We start from the raw sequence: 5,190 nt of genomic DNA on the forward strand, positions 1-5,190 counted from the left end.
TAATAATCATATGTGTTGAATGCCTAATTAAACGATGCATTTATTAATGAGTTGACATATCATAAAATGTTTTTAACATGCTATATATCTTAACATTTATCAATATTCAAATATTTAATGCATGTAAGATAAAGTGTTTCGATGTTTGTACACCTTGATATTTGTACAAATCACAAAAACAGCAAGACTTGATCAAAATCACTGCACACAAGAAAAATATGTTGAAATAAAGAATATTTGGAAATGTTTCCCTTGAAGACTTCTGCTCTGACATATCATACAAGCGACATTTTGCTAAAGCTAATAACAAAGCACCGTACATTTGTAAAGTAGATTTAAGTCTGACTTCTCACCCAAAAGAGTACCAACTCTACATGAAGTCAATCTCTCTATCTAACAATCATTTCTCAAAAAAAAAAAACTATAAATAAACAAAATCTTGAAGAAAAAAAAAATATAATAAAAAGATCATTTGAATACTAAAATAAGCTTGATATTACTATGCTAAAAAATGTCTTATTCAAAACTTTCTAAAAAAAGAAACCTTAGCAATATCTAAGATTTCACGTATCAAAATATTATAAAAAAAGTTGTCAAACATATCGTTTTTTACTTAAATGAGCAATCCAAAATATGTCACCGAATACGAGAAACATGTACCAAACTAGTCATTCAGGAAAGAATATAAATAATTTTACTATAAATTATTTTAACAACAAAATAGTGAAGGGTAAAATGAGGCATTATGTATAGTTTGAAAGTGCAGGAAGAAAAACGTTGGTTGCATAAGGAAGTCCCCCAAATAATTTGGTCCGAATCTAAGTGAGCTACAGAGTAACCCAATTGAATTTAGTTGTCTGTCAAAACCACAAATAGACTCTCTGGCTAGTTGCCTTATTTATTAGTAGTCATGTAGAAGCATGAACTTTATCACCATAAGAGATGCAAGCTGTCCTCAATTTCACAAAACAAAAAAAAATAGTGGAACCAAATATAAATCAGAGTGTTACGTTAGATGAAAATAGGCTAGTGTATAGTATTATCAGGAAAAATGGTCACCATCATGGACACTCGTAGTCCTTGACAACAACAGTTCCACTCTTGGTCTCTGAACTGTAAACAGGAAGTGCACGATTGGAATCAGCCAACATTTTGTCAATGTGAACTTGAGAAACAAAGCAGTGAAGAGGAGCACGTGTGGTCTTTCACTTTATTGTGTTCAATAGTGTGTGAAAGTGATGGTTGAATCATAAGAACCCAATAATACATGCATGGCATGCTCAGCAGGTGGTAGTAGTAATCGTCATTGTTCACTATGGACGAAGACCCTTACGCCAGTGTTTGAATTGTTGTCTGCAGAAAGCATTTAACTGTACTGTAGGACAGCTGAAAACAACACATCAAGCACGCGAAGGAACAAAGAAAATATCAATGATATCATGCGTCTCCCATTAAGAGGGGAAACAATGTAAATATCAATTTGACTTCTTTTCTTGGAGACAACCCAAAAGCAGCAAGACACTGATGAATCATGAATGAAATCTCACCCTAAGTATCTTTACATACAATACACAATCTCTGACTTGGAATACTTTAATTTACTGTTAAAACTCGCTGGAAAGGTTGCCCATCACCTCATCCCTTAGGTGGGTGTCCCAAAAGGAGGAATACAAGATAATTAGAAAAAGCTAAAAAGGGCGACAGTAGATGATGGGTCCCGGGTGCTACATATCCCAAGCTTGGATTGGAAGACAAAATAAATTTCTATCTGTAAGGGACTGTGGAGCAGAAACAAGGCTGGGCATGTGATGTGTGAGCACCAGTAGTTGTAGCAGTACCCATCAAAAAATATTGAAAAAGGAGTGAAGAGAATAACAAATAAGCAAGCACCCATGTGATACAATTGTTTGATTCCCACCAACATGTGACTCTCCTCTCCTCTATTTGTAAGCCACATAAACCATTTTCCCAGTCCTTGTAGTAGGACCCTCTTGACCCCACCATGTTCCCTCACATGTGCCCCCTCTTTCTTTTTCATTCAAAGACGTTTCAAACCCGTGCAGCCTTCTGTTCCCTCTGTTTTGTTCTTGCTCAAACTTCTTAGTCATAGACTAATACGCTGTTCAACTACAAGTTGATACATTGATGGTAATGCCCCTATATAGATAGCCTTCCATTGGAATGCACCATCTGTAGTTTCACTTTAACATTCTTTTATCTTCTCAATTATTTTTCTTATACACTCTTCCTCTGTCAATTATAAAATACCCCCATCACTTACAAAATACCCCATCACATAGGTTGTCGTTACCTTTTTTACAGATTCCAATTCAAGCCACATCCATCCTCGTATCATTCTTCACCAATAAACTGGGTTAAGAGGAGAAAATAAAAATCTTATTGGGGTCGCAGTATTGTCCAGAACAAAATTGATGTACAGAAAAAAGGCTTCAGAAAAAGCTACATAAATTCACATACAAAAAAAAAGTGCATATTTACAAAAAAGAAGAAAAAAGCTAAATTTTTCTTCTTAGGTTAGCAGTGGAAGCCATGGAGAAGAGTCCCCAACATAATGATTATTAAAACGATGTTCTTCGGAAGTCAAAAACACTTGTGCCTGTGCAACTAACAGAAACGTGTACTTCACCAAATGGCAGTGAATGTTTCCATTCCCCTAATAATTAACCAGGTTCCCAAATGTAAAGCATATTCACCTATTCTAATAACCAACCATTTCGATCACGATTAAATTCCTGAACATATGCTATATAACTAGAAAGTTGAAACAGGGTAAGGGAGAGAAAAGGAGAAAAAAAAGAAAATAGAAAGTTAGCTCTATTTTGATATTTTTCATCTTAAAAAATTACAAACTCTGACGAAGCAAACGTTGTGCTTTCCTTCATCACAATAATCCTTACATACAAAACCAAGAGAAGAAAAATAATTAAATATAGAATTACAACTCTATTTATTTACCAATCTAGACAAAAAGACTAATTAATTAAGCTTCGACTTCACAAACTCTGTCCATTTTTCTTATCTTCGAATCTAATTTTCTTTTTTCTTCACTAAAATTATGGAGATTATTACAATAGCAAAAAATTAAAAATCGTTAGAAGGGAACCACAACAACCTGGCTGCATGCAAAATCGTCAGAATTTCCGATGCAATCCTGCGGCCACGAATCCCGAAGAAGCTTCAGCAACATCTGGGCCTTCCTCTTGGCTCTCTCCGTGCAATCGCTCTGCACCAGAAGAAGAAGCTGGGTCAACACCCCCGCCGTCACCGCCTCTCGCTGGCACAGCTCCGATTCGGAGCATAACGACAGCAACGCTCCGGCCGCGTACTCCGTCGCGCGGTCCGATATCTTCAGTATTATCTTCACCAGCATCGGCACAGTCAGTGCGTGGCCAGCGAACGCGGCACATCCCACGGGAATCCTGCAGAGTAGCTCCACCGTGGCGAGCGCCCTCTCCGCGTCACATTTCTCGAAGTCCGCGAGCCTATCGACGAGTACCGCCGGCGCACCAGCGGCCACCGCCTTGTGCCGAGTCTGCTTCACCAAGCACAGCGCGAACAAGGCCTTGATCCCGATCTTGAGAGCGCGCGGGTACGAGATCGGGCTGCGGAGCAGGTCCACGACTCCGTCATAGATTTCGTCAACATCACTCACCTGCGCGCGGAGCTCCGGCGAGTGCGTCCCGGCGACGACGATCTCAATCAACGCGGCCGAGTTGACTCGGACTTCAAGCGAGCTGTGCGAGAGCAACCGCGAGAGGTAACAAACCTTGTCGGAGTCGGATGCGAGAGCGGCGCATTCGGACTCGGCGAGGGGGAACAAAACGAGTAGCGCGAGGGACTCGTGCTTCAACTCGTCCGCAGCGTTGAAAGTGATAGGGAGAAGGATCTGGCGGATGTTTTGAGAGGAAATGAGAGAGCGGTCCTTGTCGGAGTCGCGAGCGAGTTGTCGGAGTCGTCGGAGAGAGGAGAGACGAAGGTGGTTTGGAGCGGAATCAGAGGATGCTTGATTGAGAAGGGAGCGAACCAGGGCGGGGTCTGCGGGCTGTTTGGGAGTGGGGATTCGCTCGACACCGAAAGCGCGGTTGGCGACGCACCAGTCCTGGATAAGGCGGCGGAGAGTGTGGTTGGGGATTAGGGTGAAGTCGGTGAGAGTGGCACGTGTGACGGGGCAGGTGGTGTTACCGGCGGAAACCCAGGAGTCGATGCTGGGTCGGTCGTAGGTTTGACCGGTGCAGACGGTGACGGGGTCTCTCATGAGTTCCAGAGAGATTGGGCATCTGAAGTGGTAGGGTATGTGAACCCCCAAATCCAAGGGTTCTAAACTTGCAGGCATCGTTTGTAATGGATGAGTGGAAGAGGGTACGATGATAATAATAATGATAATAATAATGATAATAAAAATAAAATATTAATATTAATAAAAGTTGTGCTAAATGTGAAGGGTCTGCAAATTCTCTTTAGGTATGTCACGCTTTGGTTTCTCTTATATGAGATGAAACAGAGGAACATACCCAACAGGCACAGAGAGGGACTGGCTCTGCCATACCCTGCCCCTTATCTGACTCTTCCTTCCCCCACACGTGTGCTACCATCTAACTTGGAATCTAACCCTCCTTGCTTCCCCAACACCAAAAGATTGGTCAAACCAAATATGCCACCTCTGGGTCCCACTTTTACTCCCTCAAATCTTACTCCTCTATTTATTATACCCATTGCCCCCCTCCTCTTTTCATTCTTCCGTCTCTTTCACCCTTCTCTTCTCTCTATTAACTCAATTCAATTTCTCAAAACCTAAACCTATTACTTTCATCCTACATTCTACCAACTTACTACCCAATACCCCTACACCACAATCACAACGTAATAATAGGTACATTCGCTACTCTACAACCCCCACACTTCCATACATTTACAATTAACCAATCCAATCCAATCCAAATCATACCTCCACAAATATTTATATGTTTAAATAAATACACTTTGTCCATCTACACTGCTTTGGTAACTATGAAAACTTGTAGTCATTGCCAAGCACTTTCCCGATCAATAATTTGATAACTTTTAAAGTAACGATAAATAAATAATTTAATTATTCGGCACTACATCATACCCGTGATTAAATGATAATAATATAATAATAAAAGAAAGCAAAGGGGAGGGGGAAATGAG

At 40.6% G+C, this 5,190-nt stretch overlaps 1 pseudogene; it reads right to left on the reverse strand.

Annotated features, from left to right (window-relative positions):
• Positions 1-2,817: 2,817 nt before the first annotated feature.
• Positions 2,818-4,590, reverse strand: LOC148206527 (U-box domain-containing protein 26 pseudogene; annotated as a pseudogene).
• Between the last annotated feature and the right edge of the window lie 600 nt (positions 4,591-5,190).

The sequence above is a fragment of the Vigna umbellata genome, chromosome 1 (genome assembly GCF_029865625.1).
Source record: "Vigna umbellata cultivar VRB3 chromosome 1, Vumbellata_1.0, whole genome shotgun sequence".
Classification (NCBI taxonomy): Eukaryota; Viridiplantae; Streptophyta; class Magnoliopsida; order Fabales; family Fabaceae; genus Vigna; species Vigna umbellata.